Genomic DNA, 21,085 nt, shown 5'->3' on the forward strand with positions numbered 1-21,085 from the left:
ATAAAACAGAGTAATATGAAAATCACTATGACACACATAATAGAAATATATTTTGTAAATATTTGTTACATTTTTATCATCTTCTTTCCTAGGTTCACTTGAAAAATTAAAAGAAAGTCGCATAAGAATCATTATGAAACAATCAAAATGAACAAAAACCTTTTCTCCTGTTGTGTATAGAGTAGGTTAGCCACTTCAGAGAAAAAAAAAGATTACATTTATTTTATAGGTGTTTTACTGAAAAACTTATGGGTTTCCACATTGTTTTATGTGAAATGGCAAAGCAGAAAAATAATTTTAAATTTCTTGTGACTGAACTTAACATCTCCCAAAATAATTTCCTGAAGTCTTCTGTAGGCATGATATCATTGTCATAATAATCATCACCATCACCATCACCATCATCATCACGATCATTGTCACCATCATACCCAACATCCCCACTGACATTCATTAACTGCTTTCTCTGCATTAAGCTCTGTGATACATGTTTCACAAGCAGCATCACATTTGATCACCGAAAGTGCTTCAGATATCATGATGCTTATGCAAAAGAGTAAACTGAAGTTAGAGCAACAGAAGTGATCTACAAATAAAGTAACGGAAGGTCAAATCAATTCATTTACTAGGGGAAAATATCCTTGGTTCAACACAATGCCAAGATGCCCAGGGCTGCTCTCATACAGTCAAGAGCTGACAATATTTAATTGCATGATTTGTACTTATGTGAAGGTAAAATGGCTACCTTGCTCTTCTTTCTTCCTTTTCTCTGAAAAAGAGATTAGACAAAAATTTAGACAGTTTAGAAAAAAAAAACAAACAGGAAAGTTTTATTACATATTAAACTGAAACAAATTGCAAGTGTAACAATAGAGTTACCAGTAGATTGGTGTACAAGGAAGAAAGTTTTATTTGGTATAATGTCAAGATACCAAACACTTTTCTTTTTACTGTCTGAAACTGAGTTTGTTGCAATGATATCCTTTCTAAGTGATTTAAGATTTGAAACTCATCATCTTTTATTTTTTTCTGAAAATCAAATGAGAATTTTAAAAAAAATTTTTTAAATTAACATATAATGTAGTATTACCCCAGGGGTACAGGTCTGTGAATCACCAGGCTTACACACTTCACAGCACTCACCATAGCACATACCCTCCCCAATGTCCATATCAAATGAGAAATATTGATTAAAATAATTGAAGTGATTCATAAATAAAAGTACAGAGGATCAAATATCAGTTCTTTTAGGGGCAAACTATTATTACAAAATGCCAAAGTACCAAAAGCATTGCTTTTCTATAATCCAGGACAGGGTTTCCTTTAGTAATACATTTTCTGTTCTGGTGGAGATAAATTTCCCTTTAACTTCCTCCCTTTCTCTGAATAAATTCATTAAGCTTATTTATTTCAAATAATTGATACAGCATAAAAATGAATTCAAGAGGGCAAAATTTATTCAATCATTAATTAAATTGCTTGTGGATGAAGAGAAAACACCTTTTCACATCTTCAAAACAAATAGAAGAAATTTTTGATTTTCAGAATTTACAATCTCTTATTTCTATCCACATGTTTTTCCCTTCTTCTCATTTGCTCCTTCTGTTATTTCCCTTATGTTCCAGAAGTTTCTTTAGGATTTCGTATGAGACAAATCTGGTAACTACTTTTGGTCTTGTCTTTGTTTTCTTGACTTTTTTTTCTTCCACGCATTAAAGATTTTCTTTTGTCTTTTTGCTGAAGTCTCTTTTCACTGAATATATAGACTAGTGGGTTGACAGTTTTTTCTTTCAGTATTTTAATGACTTTGCTTTATTTTACTCTTGCTTCTATGATTTTCGGTGTGAAGTCACCTGGTTTCGAATCATTTGTCCTTTCTCGTTTTACTTTAGATAAGTTCAAGAGTTATTTCTTTAATTTGGCTTTCAAAAATTATGATCAAAATAATTCTAGGCATGTCGGTATTCTTTAAGTTTATTCTGCTTATACTTTGCATTTTTTTTAATTTTTTATTTTTTATAAACATATATTTTTATCCCCGGGGGTACAGGTCTGTGAATTACCAGGTTTACACACTTCACAGCACTCACCAAAGCACATACCCTCCCCAATGTCCATAATCCCACCCTGTTCTCCCAAACCCCCTCCCCCCAGCAACCCTCAGTTTGTTTTTTTTTTTTTTTTTTTTTTAAAGATTTTATTTATTTATTTGACAGAGAGAAATTACAAGTACACTGAGAGGCAGGCAGAGAGAGAGAGAGAAGGAAGCAGGCTCCCTGCTGAGCAGAGAGCCCGATGCGGGACTCGATCCCAGGACCCTGAGATCATGACCTGAGCCGAAGGTAGTGGCTTAACCCACTGAGCCACCCAGGTGCCCCAGTTTGTTTTGTGAGATTAAGAGTCACTTATGGTTTGTCTCCCTCCCAATCCCATCTTGTTTCATTGATTCTTCTCCTACCCACTTAAGCCCCCATGTTGCATCACCACTTCCTCATATCAGGGAGATCATATGATAGTTGTCTTTCTCTGCTTGACTTATTTCGCTAAGCATGATACGCTCTAGTTCCATCCATGTTGTCGCAAATGGCAAGATTTCATTTCTTTTGATGGCTGCATAGTATTCCATTGTGTACATATACCACATCTTCTTGATCCATTCATCTGTTGATGGACATCTAGGTTCTTTCCATAGTTTGGCTATTGTGGACATTGCTGCTATAAACATTCGGGTGCATGTGTCCCTTTGGATCACTACATTTGTATCTTTAGGGTAAATACCCAATAGTGCAATTGCTGGGTCATAGGGCAGTTCTATTTTCAACATTTTGAGGAACCTCCATGCTGTTTTCCAGAGTGGCTGCACCAGCTTGCATTCCCACCAACAGTGTAGGAGGGTTCCCCTTTCTCCGCATCCTCGCCAGCATCTGTCATTTCCTGACTTGTTGATTTTAGCCATTCTGATTGGGTGTGAGGTGATATCTCATTGTGGTTTTGATTTGTATTTCCCTGATGCCGAGTGATATGGAGCACTTTTTCATGTGTCTGTTCGCCATCTGGATGTCTTCTTTGCAGAAATGTCTGTTCATGTCCTCTGCCCATTTCTTGATTGGATTATTTGTTCTTTGGGTGTTGAGTTTGCTAAGTTCTTTATAGATTCTGGACACTAGTCCTTTATCTGATATGTCATTTGCAAATATCTTCTCCCATTCTGTCAGTTGTCTTTTGATTTTGTTAACTGTTTCCTTTGCTGTGCAAATGCTTTTGATCTTGATGAAATCCCAATAGTTCATTTTTTCCCTTGCTTCCCTTGCCTTTTGCGTTGTTCCTAGGAAGATGTTGCTGCGGCAGAGGTCGAAGAGGTTGCTGCCCGTGTTCTCCTCAAGGATTTTGATGGATTCCTTTCGCACATTGAGGTCCTTCATCCATTTTGAGTCTATTTTTGTGTGTGGTGTAAGGAAATGGTCCAATTTCATTTTTCTCTACACCAACAGCAAGACAGAAGAAAGAGATATTAAGGAGTCAATCCCATTTACAATTGCATCCAAAACCATAAGATACCTAGGAATAAACCTAACCAAAGAGACACAGAATCTATACTCAGAAAACTATAAAGTACTCATGAAAGAAATTGAGGAAGACACAAAGAAATGGAAAAATGTTCCATGCTCCTGGATTGGAAGAATAAATATTGTGAAAATGTCTATGCTACCTAAAGCAATCTACACATTTAATGCAATTCCTATCAAAGTACCATCCATCTTTTTCAAAGAAATGGAACAAATAATTCTAAAATTTATATGGAACCAGAAAAGACCTCGAATAGCCAAAGGGATATTGAAAAAGAAAGCCAACGTTGGTGGCATCACAATTCCGGACTTCAAGCTCTATTACAAAGCTGTCATCATCAAGACAGCATGGTACTGGCACAAAAACAGACACAATGATCAATGGAACAGAATAGAGAGCCCAGAAATAGACCCTCAACTCTATGGTCAACTAATCTTCGACAAAGCAGGAAAGAATGTCCAATGGAAAAAAGACAGCCTCCTCAATAAATGGTGCTGGGAAAATTGGACAGCCACATGCAGAAAAATGAAATTATACTTTGCATTTTTAAGTTTACATTTTTTACCAAGTGTGAGAGAGTTTTGACAGTCTTCTTCAAATAGATTATATGCTCCAATCTTTCTCCTCTCTTCCTGGGAATTTCTTTATTAATGTGCAAAAACTTTTTTTAATATTTCTAAATATCTTTATGCAGAAAACTTACACACACTGTAAATATTTCCACTTTTCCTTTGTAAATTAATTTTTCTACTTTAATGCTAATATAATTAACATGCAATTATATTGGTGTCAGGTGTCTAATATAGTGACTCAATGATTCTACAAGCTACTCAGTGCTAAACATGGTTAAGTGTACTCTTAATCCCCATCACCTGTTTCACCTATTCTCCCACTCACCTCCTTTCTGGTAACTCTTGATTTGTTCTCTATAGTTAAGAGTCCATTTTTTTGAGTTGTATTTCTTTTACTTTTTTCATTAGTTTTGTTTCTTAAATTCCACATATGACTGAAATCTTATGGTATTTTTCTTTCTTTGTCTTATTTCATTTAGTATTATACTCTCTAGCTCCATCCATATTGTTGCAAATGTCAAGATTTCATTCCTTGTTATGGCTGAATAATATTTTATTTTGTATATATTCTTTTTCTTCTTTATCCATTCATCTATCCATGGAGACTTGGGCTGCTTCCATAATTTGTCTGTTGTAGATAATACTGCAAGAAATATAGGCTATGCTTATATTCTTTTGAATTAGTGGTTTTGGATTCTTAGGGGTAAATAGCCAGTAGGACAATTGTTGGGACATAATATAGTTCCAGTTTTAACTTTTGAGGAATCTCCATACTGTTTTCCAGAGTGGCTGCACCAGTTTGCATTCCCACCAATAGTGAGTGAGGGTTCCCTTTTCTCTACATCCTCATCAAGACTTGTTTTTTCCTGTATTTTTGATTTTGGAAATTCCATTTTCTGGTCTTTTTCCTTATTATCTACATTTTCTTATTGTGCTAATGCAGTAGTATTTAAATTTTAGATGTATCTTTCAATTCTAAAATTTTGATTTGAGCATTTTTCCTAGTTTCTATTTGTCTTCTGTGAATTTTCATTCTTTTTATTTCTAGTCTCTTTTATTTTACCTGACGAAGCACAGGAATCATAGTTTCCCCCTCTTTTTAATGTTTTTTATATATAGACCTATATATCCTTTACCCAGATACCCTAATGAAAGAAAACATCTCATATAACTGTAGTAAAATATCAAAGCCAAGAAACTGACATGGTTATAATCCTGTTAATTATACAACATACCTCATTCGGGTTTCACCATTTTTGCATGCATTGATGTGCACGTGCACGTGTGTGTTGATACATTTTCTCCCATCGATAGACTCAAGAAACCACTATCAAGATATAAAACTGGTCCACAACCACAATATCTTAGGCAATCTCTTTATATTCTCAGTCTCCACCCCTGTTCTTCCTTTGTCCCCAGCAGCCACTAGTCTATACTCCATCTCTATAGTTTTGTCAGTTTTCACATGTCATACAAATGGAATCATACAGTACACAATCTTTTGAGATATACATTTTTCCCACTAAGCACAGTGCTATGGAAGCCCACCACTTTTGTTGTATGAATCAATACTCTGCTGCATTTTATTGCTGAATAGTATTCCAGTATACTCATTTATTATAGTTTATTTAACTCTGCATTCACTGAAGAGTATTTGTTTTGTTTCCAGTTTTTTGCTAATATAAGTAAAATTGTTCTGCATTGAAGATTCCATATGAACATAAGGTTTTATTTCTATATTCTTTAGAATAAATGCCTAAGTGTATGATTGTTGATTTATACAGCAAGTGCATATTCATTTTTTAATTTTTTAAATTGTGTTATGTTAATCACCATACACTGCATCATTAGTTTCTGATGTTGTGTTCCAAGGTTCATTGTTTATGTATAACACCCGATGCTCCAGACAATATGTGCCCTCCTTAATACCCACCACCAGACTCACCATATTCATTTTTACAAGAAAATGCCATATTAATGAATAGAAGGGCTGTACTGTTTTTATATTCTTACCAGCAATGTTAGAAGTCAAGTTTCCTCATGTTCTCAACACTACTGGGATATTCTGTCTGTTTAATTTTTAATTTTAGTCATTTTAAAAGATGTGTAGTGATACCTCATTGAGGGTTTCTTTAGGTTTCTCCCATTTGTGGACATTTCAGTATCTTGAATCTGTAGAGTTTTGCATTCTACCATTATCTCATCTATATGTATATTTCTTTTAGCTCCATACTCTTTGTAATTTCTCTGAGGACTCTGATAACAAAAACGATGGATTATTTTTATATCGTCTATGCATTCCAGGTCTCTGTTTCTTCTTGTGTCTATTTTCTCACTTATTTCCTGATTAGGTAATTTCTATTGATTTATCTTCATGTTTAGTTTCTTTCTTCTGTCATCTTCAATTTAGCATGCATTGAGATCATCAAGTAACTTTTCTACTTCCGTTATAATAATTTCTGGTTCTGTAATTTTCCTTTGGTTATTTGTAAAATCTATTTATCTCCTAAAATTTTCCATTGTTCTTAGTTTCAGGAGTTTCTACAATTGCTCATTGAATCTTTTTTATCATTGCAGCTTTACCATCCATGCCAGATACTTCCAACAGTTGTGTCATCTCAATGTTGGTTTCTGACAATTATCCACTGTCATTCAGGTGGTGATTGTCTTTGACCTTGACATGATGAGTTAATTTTTTATTTTATTCTGGACACATTGGATATTCTCACACATGTGAGACCATAGATCTTATCTATTCTTCTATATTAGCCAACAGTCATTGGGTTTATATATAGCAAGTGTTTCCAGGGTGGGAGTGTATATAAATTCCCTGTTGGTCACTGGTAGAAATGGAATGCTGACTATTACTGCCACATTGGCTACTAGCAGAAGTCTAATTCAGCTTGCCCCTCTGCCCCAGTGATAACTTTCCTGAAGAAAGCAGAACATGGTCTCATATCTCCTCACATCTCCTCCTCACTCTGTATAGGGAGAAAGCTTAGCTAGAACACACAGATGCCTGGGTGGAATGAAAACAGAATGCCACAGCCTTGCACTGCCTCCTTTTGCCTCATGCTGCCAGCTAAAAGTGGAAGCTTAGTTATTCTCTAAGACTGAAACTATTGGGAGGTTGGGGAAAACTGTTGTTACTTGTCCTAGAGTAAGGCAGGTGTTATCCTAAAGCTCTTCTGTTCTGGTAGGCCATAGTTTCCCTCATAGTTTTTCTAAACAAATTCAGCTAAGCTGTAGTATATGAGATCAACATACAAATGGCTTTATCCTATATACAAGCAATGAACTTTCCAAAAATGAGACTAACAAAACAATTCCATTAACAATAGTTCATAAAAGAATAAAAAGTTAGGAATAAATTTAACCAAGGAGGGCAATATATATATATATATATATATATATATATATATACTCAAATTTTGCTTCTGTTTGTACCAATATATATTTTTAATATATATTTTTATTATTGGGGTGACTATATTATATTTATTTAGTTGATTTTTTAAAAATTTGGTCTTGCTTTTATTTAACAGCATTTATTTAAATCTAGTGTGTTTGTTTTCAGAATAAAATATACTTTATAGGATTTCATTTATTAATAATAATTTATTCTTATTGCCATCTATAAACACTGAAAAAAATCCCAGTTTATTTATTTGGATATCTCTATCTGTTCAGGATTTTTTAATTTGTAGGCACTGCATAGTGTATTTTTCTAAGGAGGTAATTTTTTTTGTACAGAAGAATGCTAAAAATTATGAAAAATAAGGGAAAAAAACATTTCCCCATAAATGTTATTTGAGAATTAAGGATTTCATTCTTACACTTTCACATTACTTATGATAAAATATATTATTTTTGATCTTCCATCTAACTGAGGATCCATTCTTTAATATAAGAATCTATTCTCTAATTAAGATAAACAAGTCCTTTATATGACCATTAAGATTTCCATTAAATGCTATCAGTGATAGTGAACTCATGACTTCCTTTGCAAAAATACTCAATAAGGAGAAAGGTCTTATTTTTAAACTTTTTCTTTATATAGAGCTCAAATATTACTCTTTACAGCTTCAACCAATTATTTCTAATCCTAACAGTTGAGATAAGTTATCAAATGATGACAAATTATCAAAGTAATCAAATATTTTACAAGTAACTCAAGTGCTGTAGATTTCCCTGTTAAACATTATTTATACTGTTAATTTTACAGACATGTTTCCAGAACCCTTACAGTTTGGGGAATAATACACTTGGTTAATTGCAGTTTTTCAAAACCTCTATTAAATATGTTTATTAGAAGTACATGTGAAAAAGTGAGAAGTAAGCAATAAAGCGAGACTGTCACATCTCTCACCTCTAATTCTGTTTTTATAATAAGAAGGTCAGATTCCACTTATCTCTGTTATAATCACCACTCAAAATCAGTGAGAGTAGTGAACCCTTAAGATATCAGGACTTTACATATTTTTTAACTTACCATGATTATGATATTCCATCCACACAAAAAAAATGACGATGAAGAAAAATCCTAGGTATAGGAGAACATTGGTGATTATTCGATCTTCATGGTGGAATTCTGAAAAATGAATGCCAGAGAATTTCCTTATTAACATCCAGACCAACTGTTTTTGCCATAGAAGTTTTATTCTATACTTCCAATAACTTATTGGTATTTGGCCAAGTTTCAATTTTCAAAGATAAAGCTGAGAGATCCCATTACTCTTAAACACCACAGCAGCAGATCACAACAGCTACTTGGAAGACAGAATGGGACTGAATATCTCATAGGTTAGGGAGATGCTTATCCCATGGGTTATGAAGAATTCTTGGGAATGGACACCTCACAGTAAATGAGGGAATCTCTGTTAAGCTCCAGGTCTCTCCTCATCACTTTGCTATACTTTATGAAGCCAAAACTGATATAGACATACTTTGGTCTACAAATCAAATCACGGCTGGCATGTATCTTTGGAAAACTTTGGATTTCAGGATAGATTTCACATTTTTAAATCACTGAAAAAATTGTGAATAAAACACGTGATGCAAAAATAATATGAAATTTGAATTTCAATGTCAACAGAACTCAGATATTTTTTTAATTGACATATAATTTATTATTAGCCTCAGGGATACAGGTCTGTGGATCATCAGGCTTACATACTTCACAACATTCACCATAGCACATGCCCTCCCCAATGTCCATAACCCAACCACCCTCTCCCTACTCCCCTCCAACCAGGAACCCTCATTTTGTTTAGTGATATTAAGAGTCTCTTATGGTCTGTCTCCCTCCTGATCCACTCTTGTTTCATTTTTTCCTTCCCTACCCCTTAAGCCCCCCACACTTTGCCTCTCAAATTTCTCATATCAGGGAGACCATATAATAACTGTCTTTCTCTGATTGACTTATTTCACTCAGCATAATACCCTCTAGTTCCATCAACATCATTGCAAATGGTAAGATTTCATTTCTTTTTTTTAAGATTTTATTTATTTATTTGACAGAGAAATAACACAAGTAAGCAGAGTGGCATGCAGAGGGAGAGAGAGAAGCAGGCTCTCTGCTGAGCGGGAGTCTGATGCGGTACTCAATCCCAGGACCCTGGAATCATAACCTGAGCCTAAGGCAGTAGCTTAACCAACTGAGCCACCCAGATGCCCCTTATTTCTTTTGATGGCTGCAGAATATTCCATTGTATATATATACTACTTCCTCTTTATCCATTCATCTGTTGATGGACATCTAGGTTCTTTCCATAGTTTGGCTCTTGTGGACATTACTGCTGTAACCATCAGGGTGCACATGCCCTTTCAGATTACTATATTTTTATTGGTGTATAGTCTATAGCTGTTTTTCACAACAATAACAAAGGAGCAGCAATCAAGACTGTTTGTAGTGCAGTGATGCAATTATAACAACATCACTTGGGACGCCTGGGTGGCTCAGTTGGTTAGACGACTGCCTTCAGCTCGGGTCATGATCCCGGAGTCCCAGGATCGAGTCCCGCTCCCAGCTCCATGGGGAGTCTGCTTCGCTCTCTGACCTTCTTCTTGCTCATGCTCTCTCTCACTGTTTCTCTCTCAAATAAATAAATAAAATCTTAAAAAAAAAAAAATCACTTGAGCAGCTTGACTATTAAAGCACAGTCACAGATTATTTTGTCTTTGTTTTCTTACCAGGGAATATCAGTCATGATAAAACAAGAAAAGAAGAACAAAGTAGATTTTGAATAGAACGTCTTAAGTTATCTTGGAGTGAGGATTATTTTTTTACCGAATTATATGTATTCATTATGCAATGACACTATAGCAGTTCTTAAAGAAAACAACAGAGACGGAAGATAATGACAGACTAGGAGGACCCTAGGCTTGCTCCCACCTATGAACACAATTAGGTAACTATCAAATCATCTTAAATACCCCAGAAGCTGGCCTGAGCAGAACAAGATCCACAACTAAAGGTAGAGAAGAGACCACATTGAAGAAGTTAGGAAGCACAGAGATATTGCTTAGATGGGAAATGGTTCCTGAAAGCTATGGAGGGGAAGGAGCTCTGGTCGTGGAGAAGGATGAAAGAGAGAGAAGAGCACAGAGAATGAACAAGCAGATTTTTCCTCATAGCCATTGGCTTAGAAAGTGAAACATTTCCATTCCAAGTGGCTAAATTTCAACCAGAGGGGATTAACCTGAAGTTTTAAATGTCAGAAGGCTTGACTCCAGGAGACTCTGGAAACATTGAAGCTGCTCTTGGAAAAAAGGCAAAGAGTCCATGGATGTGCAGCATGGAAACAGTGATCTGAAGAGTACATTGGGTACACAGTGGGGAAATTATTTATTCTTCTCAGAGTATGTCACAGAGAGGCATAGTTCACAGAGAAAGCTCTCACAAAATAAAGGTACCGACTGGCATCATTTCCCTTTCCCATTCCTCAGCAGAAGCACATGTTCACATGTGGGAACTGGCACAGTGCCAACACTGGCTGCTTAACGTGCATACACCAAAACACATGCCCCCTGCAGTCTGGTGGAACTTCCCTTCAAGGTCAAGCTGGCCTTAGTCCCAGGATAACAAGTCACTCCCCCTAGAAGACAGCACAACACTTATCCACATGATGTCTCCCAACCAAAAACGTTCACAGAGCCTCAGTTCTGGTGGAATTGGTAACAGGTCTAATTTCACCAACAGATTACAACATACCTAGTTAAAATTCACCACATTCAGGCTAGGGACAAAATGGTGCCTCCTGCAGGCAAAGAGAGCCTCTGAAGACTACTGACTGAAGGACAGAGCAGTCAGAGCAAAACTGTGGAGCATATGCTACACACACTGGAGACAAATCCTGAAACACCAGGCCCAGGACATTACATGACCTCTTCTTCATAAGACCACTATTTTCAGGAGCATAGCTGGCTTTTCTAACACAGGGAAGAAGGCAGAGACTTAGGCAAAATAAAAAAGATGGAGGAATTTCTCCCAAATGAAAGAATAAGATAAGGCCAGGGCCAGAGATCTAAGGGAAACAGATATAAGTATCATGTCTGATGGAGAATTTAAAGCAATGATCATAAAGATACCAATTGGACTTGAAAAAAGAGTAGAAGACTTTGGGAGGGAAAACGGCAGCAGAGTGGAAGGATCATAGGCTCAACTCATCCCACAAACACAACTAGATAATTATCAAATCATCCTAAATATCCAAGAAATGAACCTGAAGACTGATGGAGATAACTAAAGGGAAAAAAGTAGCCACACTGAAAAAGTACGTGAAGAGACGTGGTTTATGCGAGAAATGAATAGCAGGTGCTGTGGAGGAGAGGGAGCCATGGCCATCGATAAAGGGGGAAAAAAAAAGAAGAAGAAGAAACACACAGTGGAATGTACAAGTAGAGAGTTTCCCCAAACCCTTGGCTTGACAAATGAAAGAGGCTAAATTTCATGAGTTCTTACAACCAGTGGGACCTAAAACCTGGAGTTTTAAAGTTTGGTGGACTTGGCAAAGATAGAGCACTGAAGGTATTGCCCTGTTTCTGGAGAGAAGACAGGCAAATTAGGGAACAGACAGCATGTAAAAGGTGATCTGAATAACTCCTGGGGCATATACTGGGGAGATTATTCACCCTTCTTGGAGCATATCTCTGAGAGGCAGTATTCACTGAGACAATCTCTGAGAACAAAGAAACTGGCTGTCACTGTGTCCCTCCCCTACACCTCAGAGTAAACACAGAGCCACTTGCAGAAAGCAGCAAAGTGCTGGACTTGGATCTGCTTAAATGCTTAACTTGTTCACTAAAACCCAACTCCTTGTACTCTGGCAGGACTGCCCTTCTCAGTCAAGCTTGTCTCAGTCCCAGTGTGGTGACTCTCTACCTCTGAAGACCAGCACAAACTACCACCTCCATCATGTTTCTCAACCAGAGAGTTCTGCGGGGCCTCAATTCTGGTGGAAATGGTGTCAATTTTCATGTCACAACAAAACCAGAGCATGCCTACTTAAAACTTTCCACATTCAGGCCAGGAACAGAACACTGCCCACAGCAGGCAAGGAAAGCTTCTGGAGATGACTAGCCTGAAAGACAGTCAACCAAAACACAACAGCAGAGCACACAGCACACATAAGAGACATTCCTTTAAGTACAAGACCCTGGAAACTACATGACCTCTTCTTCATAAGGTCACTATTTTCAGGAGCAGGAGACATAATTTCTAACACAGAATAAGAAGGCAGAGCCTTAGACAATCTGCAAAGATGGAGGAACTTTTGCCAAATGAAAGAACAAGACAAGGCCATAGCCAGAGATCTGGAGAAAAACAGATTTAAGTTACACACCCAATTTAGAATTTAAAGCAACAATCATAAGGATACTCATTGGGGTTGAGAAAAGGATAAAAAAGACAATAAGGGATGCTTACCTCAGATATAAAAGGTAAAAAAGAGTTGATCAGAATTGAAGAGTGCAGTAAATAATATTGGAAGCAGATTTGATGCAATGAACACAAGGCTGGAAGAAACAGAGGAACAAATTAGTGACCTGGACGACAAAATAATGGAAAATAGTGAATGAACAAAAGAGACAAAGAAGAGTTACGGAAAAGGAGAATAGACTTAGGGAACTCAGTAACTCCATCAAACATAATAACATTCATAATATAAAAGCTCCACAATATAATAAAGAAGAGAGAGAAAAAGGAGAACATTTATTTGAAGAAATAATAATTGTAAATTTCCCTAATCTTAGGAAGGAAACAAACATCCAGATTAAAGAGGCAGAGGGTACCCCCATCAAATTCAACAAAAGCAGACCAACACCAATACATATTGTCATTAAACTGGCAAAATATAGTGATAAAGAAATAAAACAATTTTAAGCAGAAAGACAAAAGAAGAAGTAACATAGAAGGGAAAATCCATAAGACTAGCAGGAAGTTTTTCAGCAGACACTTTCCAACCATAAGGGAATGGCATGATATATTCAAAGTGCTGAATGAGAAAATTCCATAGCCAAGTGTACTCCTTCTGTTCTGAGTGACAACCTTGCTGGATAAAGTATACTTGGGTATGTAATTTTCTCATTCAGCTTTAACTTTAACACCCCACATACATCAATGGACAGATTGTCTGGGCAGAAAATCAACAAAAGAGATGTCTGGGTGATTCAGTCAGTTAAGATTCTGCCTTTGGCTCAGGTCATGATCCCAGGGTCCTGGGATAGAGTCCTTCTTCGGGCTCTGTGCTCAATGGGGAGCCTGCTTCTCCCTCACCCTCTGCCTGCCACTTCCCTTGCTTGTGTGCCCTCTCTCTCTAACAAATAAATAAATAAAATCTTTAAAAGAAAATTTTAAAAAATCAACAATAAAACAATAGCTTTGAAAGACACATTGGACCAGATGGACTTAACATATATATTCAAAATATTTGATCCTAAGAGCAGAAAACACATTCTTTTCAAGTACACATGGGACGTTCTCCACATCAGATCACATCCTTGGTCACAGGGCAGCCCCCAACAAGTACAAAAAGATTGAGGTCATACCATGCATATTTTTCATCACAATATTCTGAAACTTGAAGTGGACCACAAGAAAAATCTGGAAAACCACAAATACACAGAGTTAAACAACCTACTACTAAACAATACATGCGCCATCCAGAAAAATCAAAGAAAAAACTTTTAAATATATGTAGAAACAATTCAAAATAAAAACAAGATGGTCCAAAACTTTTGGGATGCAGCAAAAGCTAACCTAAGAAGGAAGTGTATAGCAATACAAGCCTACTTCAAGAAGCAAGAAAAATCTCAAATAAGCATCTTATCCTTTCACCTAAAGGAGTGAGACAAAGAATGAAAAACAAAGCTTCAAGTCAGCAGAAGAAAGGAAATAATAAAAAGATTGGAGCAGAATATAGAAAGTAAAACAAACAAACAAAGAACTATAGAACAGATCCATGAGCTGGTTTGTTGAAAAACTAATAAAATTGATCACTTATCAAAAATAAGAGAGAATGGACCCAAATAAATAAAATCACAAAAGAGAGAGAAGAAATAATAACCAACAGCCCAGAAGTACAAATGTAAGAGAATTTTATGAAAAACTACATACTAACAAGTTCAACAACCTAGAAGAAATAGATATATTCCTAGAAACATATAAATTACCAAAACTGAAGCAGAAATAGAAAATTCACATAGACTGATAACCAGCAAAGAAATTTAATCATTCATCAAAAATCTCCTAACAAACAAAAGTCCAGGGCCAGATTGCTTCCCCGATGTATTATACCAAGCATTTAAAAAAGAGTTAATACCTGGGGTTGACTGGGTGGCTCAGTGGGTTAAGCCTCTGCCTTTGGTTCAGGTCATGATCTCAGAGTCCTGGGATTGAGCCCCACATCAGATTCTCTGCTCAACAGGAAGCCTGCTTCCTCCTCTCTCTCTACCTGCTGCTCGCCTACTTGTGATCTCTCCTGTGTCAAATAAATAAATGAAATCTTCCCCCAAAAAGAGTTAATATCTGTTCTTCTCACTGTCCCAAAAAATAGAAATGGAAGGAGAACTTCCAAATTCATTCTACAAGGTTAGTATTACCCTGATACCAAAACCAGAAAAACTCCACTAAAAGGGAAAATATAGGTCAACATCCCTGATGAGCATAGATGCAAGAATTTTCAACAAAATATCAGCAAAATGAATCCAACAATATGTTGAAAAAATCATTCACCTCAATCAAGTGAGATTTATTTTTGGACTGTGAGGGTGGTTCAACACTTGCAAATCAATCACTGTGATATGTCACAATTAATAAAAAAAAAAAACTACATGATCCTCTCAATATATAGACAAAAACCACTTCACAAAGTACAACATTCATTCATGATAAAAACCCTCAATAAAGCAGGGATGGAAGGAATATACCTCATAAAAATAAGGCACTATATGAAAAACCTACAGCTAATATCATCCTTAATGGAGAAAAAACTGAGAGCGTTTCCTCCACAATTAGGAAAAAGACAGGGATGTCCATTCTCACCACCATTATTTAACGTAGTACTGGAAATCCTAGACTGAGCAATCAGACAACAAAAAGAAATAAAAGACATCTAAACTGGCAAAGAAGAAACCAAACTTTCACTATTTGCAGATGACATGGTATTCCAAATACAATACCCAAAAGACTCCACCAAAAAGTTGCTAGACCCGATAGATAAATTCAGGAAAATCAGGATAGAAAATCAAAGTAAAGAACTTGTTTCATTTCTATACACTAATAATAAAACAGCAGAAAGAGATATCAGGAATTAATTCCACTTAAAATCACATCAAAACCGTACGATATGTAGGGATAAACCTAGCCAAAAACATAAAAGATCTGTAGTCTGAAAACAATAAAACACCACAGAATAACAAAGAATAACATATTATAAGATAATGTTATGAAAACTAATATTCAAAAAATGGACAAGCTAGAAGAAATGGATAAATTACTAGAAACTTAGAAACTTCCAAAACTAAATCCAGAATAAATTTTAAAAATTTGAACAGACTAATTACTAGCAATGAAATTGAATCAGTAATCAAGTCAAGGACTAGATGACCTCACAGATTAAATCTACTGAATATTTATAAAAGAGTGAATAGCTTTTCTTCTCAAACTATTCCAAAAGATAAAAGAGGAAGGAAACCTTCCAAACTGATCTTACAAGAAAAGCACTACTCTGATATTAAAACCAGAAAGACACTACATAAAAAGAAAACTAGAAGCCCATATCTCTAATGAACATGGACACAAAAATCCTCAACAAACTCAGAGCAAACTGAATCCAATAATATGTTAAAATAATTATTCACCATGATTAAGTGGGATTTGCTCCATTAATGCAAGGGTGATTCAACATTTGCAAATAAATCAACATGATACATCAAATTAACTAGACAAAGAATAAAAATCATATGATCATCTCAAAAGATGTAAGATAAAGCATTGTACAAAGTACATTATCCACTCATGACAAAATCTCTCAAGAAAGTAAGTGCAAAGGGAACATACCTGAACATAATAAAGGCCATATATGAAAAACTAACAGCTGTCATCATACTCAATGGTGAAAAACTGAGAGCTTTTTTCTTCTAAGATCAAGTAGAACAAGGAGGCCCACTCTCACTATTTTTATTCAACATGGTACTGGAAGTCCTAAGCATAGCAATCAATCAAGAAAAAGAAATAAAAGGCATCCAAATTGATAAGGAAGAAGTAAAACTTTCACCAATTGCAGATCACTTAATATTATATAGAGAGAACCCTGAAGACTCCACTATAAAACTACAGTGATTATTTAGTTAATTCAGTAACATCACAGGATACAAAAACAAGGTGCAGAATTCTGTTGCATTTCTATATACTAAAAATAAGTAGCAGAAAAAAGAAGTAAAGAAAACCATCCCATTTACAGTTGAAAGTAAATAATAAAATACCTAGGGATAAATTTAATAAATGAAATAAAAAACCTATACTCCAAAAACTATAGATCACTGATGAAAAAATTAAAGATGATACCAATGGAAAAAAATATTTCATGAATTGGAAAAATTAATATTGTTAGGATATCTATAGTACCTAAAGGAATCTACAAATTCTTGAAATCCATATAAAAATACCAACAACATTTTTCACAGAACTAGAGTAATCCTAAAATTTGTGCAGAGCCACAAAAGGCACTCAAGAGCCAAAGCAATCTTGAGAAAGAAGAAAACCAAAGGTATCATAATCCCAGATTTCAAGCTACACTACACAGCTGTAATAATCAAAACACAATGGTACTAGCATAAAAATAGACACATAGATCATTAGAATAGAATAGAAAATAGAGAAATAAACCCAGAATTATATGGCGAATTAATTGACAAAGCAGGAAACCGTATCCAGTGGGAAAAAGGCAATCTCTTCAACAAATTGTGTTGGGAAAACTGGACAGCTATATGCAAAAGAATGATACAGGACCACTTCTTACACCATACACAAAAATAAACTCAAAATGGATTAAGGACCTAAACATGAGAAAAGAAACCATAAAAATTGTAGAAGATGGCACAGGCAGAAATTCTCTGACATTGGCCACAACAGTTTTTTGGATAGATCTCCTGAAGCAAGAAGAATGAAAACAAAAATAAACTACTGGGACTACATCAAAATAAAAATTCATGCACTCACACACACGTACACATACAAGGGAATCACACACACACACACACACACACACACACACACATACGGAAATACTATTTAGCCATAAAAAAGAATGAACTCTTGCCATTTGCAACAATGTTAATAGGGATTGAAGAGTATAAGCTAAATGAAGTAAGTCATTCAAAGAAAGACAAATACCATAATATTTCACTAATATGTGGAATTTAAGAAGCTTACAAGAAAAAGGAGAGACAAACCAAAAAATAACAATAGAGAAATAACATAGGGTGACCAGAGAGAGTTTCATGGGGGGATAAGTGAGTTAGGTAATGGGGGTTAGAATATACCTATCACAATGAGCACTGAGATAAGGATACAATTATTAAATCACTACATTGTACAGCTGAAACTAGTATAACACTGTATATTAACTACATTGGAATTAAAATGAAAAGCTTAATACAAATATTTTCAAAACCAAAAAGGCAACCTATTGAGAGGGAGAAGACATTGCTAATAATGATGTAGCTAATGTCCAAAATATACAAAGAATTTATAACCAATTTATGAATTACTGAAAGTTACATCTGAAACTAATGATACACTATATGTTACCTACTTGAATTTAAACAAAATAAGTTAAAAGAAAAAAGAACTTCTACAACTTAACACCAATCCCCCCCAAAAAAAAATCAATAAAAAATGTTCAGAGGATCTAAATATTTTGCTGAAGACATCGGGATGGCCAACGGACGCATGTGGAGATGCTCTTTAGAAGACTAATCATCATGGAAATGCCAGTCAAAACCATATCACCTACACCTGTTAGAATGGCTAAAATAAAAATGAAAAGAAATAACAAATGTTGACAAGGATATGGAAAAAGAAGCATCCTTGTGCACTGTTGATGGGAATATAAATTGCTGTAGCCTCTGTAAAACAGTATGGATGTTCCTCAAAAAACAAAAAATATAACTACCCTATCATCCAGTAATTTTATGGGATATTTCCACAAGAAAAATGAAAACAGTAATTAGAAAAGATATATGCAGCCCTATGATTATTGCAGCATTATTTACAATAGTCTAGATATGGAAGCAACCCAAGTGTTCATGAATAGATGAATGGAAAAAAAAAATGGGTTATCCATCTATTCTCTATTACTCAGACATAAAAAGGGCAAGATCTAGCAAGATTTTGTCTTAAAATTCAAAAGTGATATGGAATTATCATTGAGGAGGAGAATGTGACAAATTATATATCCAATCCTGTTATATTTGCCTAAGGTTCTAAATATATTAGTCAATAGTAGCAAAAATGCTTTTGTGTAAGATATGGTCTTATATATAAAACAAGAAAACATAGGAGAAACTTTATACCACTATGTTTCACACAACTTATAGAGGAAAAAGGGAAACAGTGTTTTGTTTTGTTTTATTTTGTTTTAAATCTTACAAAGCAAATAAAATTTTAAAGTTACCACCAAAGTGGTCCAATTCCATATTCTTGCATGAAGCATTTTTAGAGCATAATATAAATTCTATGCAAGTATAACTTGAATGATACTTGAATGAATTTTTCCATTCTGTATCTGGATAGTTGATTATGTAGTTACTCACTTACTCGTAGTCTTATTATACATTGATTTTTAAAGAACTTACTGTGAATCAGAACTATTGTCAGTATAAGTTGGATCTCTTCTCTAATTCAAAAAGCCCCAGTTGGTGCACATTAAAACGTATTCACCATGAATATTAATAGCTTTTTAGAATTCCACAGCAATGTGTTCCATTAAAAAAGCTTTTATTTCATTATTACACAGACTGGCCAGTAAGAAAGTTTTGGTTTTTAATTCTATTAGGTCATCTTTCTCAAACTTTAGAACGTAAATATGATACATATTAAATGCCAATTTCTGGGGCGCCTGGGTGGCTCAGTGGGTAAAGCCACTGCCTTCGGCTCGGGTCATGATCTCAGGGTCCTGGGATCGAGCCCCGCATCGGGCTCTCTGCTCAGGGGGGAGCCTGCTTCCTCCTCTCTCTCTGCCTGCCTCTCTGCCTACTTGTGATCTCTCTCTGTCAAATAAATAAATAAAATCTTTAAAAATAAATAAAATAAATAAAATAAAATAAAATAAAATAAAAAATAAATGCCAATTCCTGGACATAGTTTAGAAATAAATGCTATTCTAGTGACATACAAAAAAGAATGGACTGGAGTAAACTAGGACTTGGGATTGAGGGACTAGAGAGTGGAAAAAAATTTAAACTACACAGAAAGCATCTGACCCAGGAACATTACTAATAGAAGAGGAAAAATATAGGGGCCGAGAGACTTTCCAAAATTAGACTGCATGGGCAAAAATGAGAAAAGAATCAGATGGAAAGAAAGGAATATCTAATGAGAGAGGTTATTGAACTGGGAACTGTGGAACAATTTTAATTAGGGAATGAGAAGAAATGAGAAGTCAGGTTGACCAGACCTGAGAGAACAACAGACCTAAGCTCTTGCACCCTGGAGTCTGCTCTTTGTGGCTCAAATACTTTTCTTAGGAACATTGGACATGTGGGCGTGCACACACACACACACACACACACACACATCAAATAATAGAAATAACAAAAGTAAAACTTACTTTTACATGTCCCTTCATTCACACATGCATTCATATCTTGAGCTATTTGCTGAGTCACCATTTCAGGAAGGAGTCCTTTTCAGGCTGGTCACTCGTTCTGAGTTGTCTTGGCAGAATTCTAAAATGTCTCTGGGTTCCTTACACAAGCACAGAGACGAGTGATTATACCACTCAGGGCAATATCCTGGGTCAGACAGAAGCCTCAGTTACATGCATCAGTAACATGAATGTATCTTGATCCTGCTCTCCATAGCTAGGTGGAATATGGACTTATTCCAGAAACAAGGCGACTCTGGACTCTGGACCTTAAAGATGGCAAAACATATTTCAGTTGTGGTTATTCATTTACTCACTTGAATACATGCACAATTTTTTCTTGTCACTGTATAGATCTCTAGTGCATTGCTGAATAGAAGTGGTGAGGGTGGATATACTTTTTGTTCCTGGACTTAGAGGAAAGATTTGAGACTTCTCATCATTTAATATGGTGTTGTTTTCATAAAGGGTATTCAATAGTTTGAAACATTGCCTCTATACCTAGTGTGTTAAATGTTTTGTTTCAATTAAGAGAAGACAGTGGATTTTGTCAAAAATGTTCTTACATCCTTTGAGATG

The 21,085-nt window shown here is 35.4% G+C and overlaps 1 long non-coding RNA gene across 1 annotated transcript; it reads right to left on the bottom strand.

The window, feature by feature from the left end:
* Window positions 1-2: 2 nt before the first annotated feature.
* On the bottom strand, window positions 3-20,746 carry LOC123390635. The gene is made up of 3 exons (XR_006605168.1): window positions 20,471-20,746; window positions 8,632-8,730; window positions 3-769 (listed from the first exon to the last, which is right to left on the bottom strand). It is a non-coding gene; the product is annotated as an uncharacterized LOC123390635 (long non-coding RNA).
* Window positions 20,747-21,085: the final 339 nt, after the last annotated feature.

Source organism: Mustela putorius, unplaced genomic scaffold (assembly GCF_011764305.1).
Source record: "Mustela putorius furo isolate JIRA1106 unplaced genomic scaffold, ASM1176430v1.1 tig00000135_pilon_pilon_pilon, whole genome shotgun sequence".
NCBI lineage: Eukaryota > Metazoa > Chordata > Mammalia > Carnivora > Mustelidae > Mustela > Mustela putorius.